This window comes from Cyprinodon variegatus, unplaced genomic scaffold (genome assembly GCF_000732505.1).
Source record: "Cyprinodon variegatus isolate N-32 unplaced genomic scaffold, C_variegatus-1.0 Scaffold197, whole genome shotgun sequence".
NCBI lineage: Eukaryota > Metazoa > Chordata > Actinopteri > Cyprinodontiformes > Cyprinodontidae > Cyprinodon > Cyprinodon variegatus.
The window spans coordinates 279,730-281,445 of NW_015150650.1; positions in this window are offsets into that span (position 1 = coordinate 279,730).

Here is a 1,716-nt window from a genome sequence, read left to right on the forward strand (position 1 = left end):
ATAGATAGATAGATAGATAGATAGATAGATAGATAGATAGATAGATAGATAGATAGATAGATAGATATTTTAAAACTGGTCATTTCTGGCAAAGCATGTGAAACTTTTACATTTGTTTTTCCCTTTAAATGTTTGCTTTGCTTCCAGTGTGTCTCCATGTTTGTTTGAGTTCCTGTTTAATGTGTCTTTGTAAAACATGACATTATCATTTTGAACTGAATATATCTCTCAGGAACATCTGTAGATCCCTTAGGAACATTGTGATTAGACACTCTAGAATGTCCTGGGGTGGGTTCCATGCATACACTCCAGTGTGAGATAGCGTATCTGAAGCCGTAATCTTTGCTTAGCTTCCACTCCTTTCCAGCACTCTCTGATAATGAATAATTCAGCCTTTCCTAACATCAACCTGAAAGATAAGCCTCTAACAAATGGCCCGTTTTTCTAATGCAATTCATCACACAGGGACCAAGGGGACTGTTAATTGTCACAGATTGTGAACGGACTACCATGTTTAACTTTCTTACAGTGCAGCCTGGTGGAGAGGCAATAGCAGAACAGTCAAAACAGTTAACTGCTACTCCTCTGTCAGCATTATGTACCATGTTTTGAATGGAATAGTGAAAAAGGTAAACCCTTTTTACTGTATTTATTCCACCATGTAGAAAAATGTCCACCCCTAGGCTGTCAATTAAATCACATTGGATGTAGATATTAGATATTCCATCCAATACCAACAAAATGCAGTTGAGTCCACAGATATTTCTGCAAAATGACTCACAAGCTGCAGCTGCAAGCACCTTTGGCTGTGAAGGTGCTTCATAAAAAGCCTTTAAACCTTCTGTGCTGCAGCAGAGAGTCCCAGGAGATAGCAGCCTGACGGGGCCATTTTGATGGTGCTGGGCATGAAAGCAGAAGTTTGTGTATCTGCAAAGAACAGCCGGGCTCCGTGTTCCTGCAATGCCTCTAGCACCTTGCCTAAGCAAATGCTTTTTGAGCAGGAATCAGCAAAGAAAAAAACAACAACAAACTTTGCTCCAAACATTTGGTGTTGCTAAATCTCAAGTAAAACCAAAAGCAGATATTTGAGATTTTGAGGATGCATACTGTAATGTTAAGAAAATGATGTTTGTGCAGTTTAATACCTTGTAACATAGGCTTAGGATGTACTAATGCAACACTTTGGTGGCAGTTTAGTGACTACATTTGTACCACTTCTACTTCCACAAGTTAAAATGTCAAACAGTAGATAAAAACAGGTACATTAAACCCTAGAGGAAGGAAAGACATTTGGCATGGAACTATTTTTAAGTGTTTTAATTATGAGGCCAGATGTTTGACATAAAGGATTGCTGCGAACTCAATGACTCAATGAAAGAGGCCCTTCTCTGTCTCTGCATGCTCATATGGGAGTAAAGGCAGCTTCTTGTTTTTCCAAGGAAAGAAATTTCTAAATATTCATATTTCAATCTGAAAAACTCACTCGGAGAGATAAGACAATTAGAAGAAATTTACTGACACAATTACTCTTTGGCGCTCAGACCTCGGCAGGAAACATAGAGCTTAATTTTTTATCGATATGAATGAACAGGAGTAAGAATAGGGCTGGTTACCCCAGGCCTGAAACTGGTGGTGGAGTGGAGATGGATGAAGTTGGTTAGTCTGTAGACTGCTGGCTAGCGAGACTGTATGCTGAGCTTATGGGGAGATCCAGTA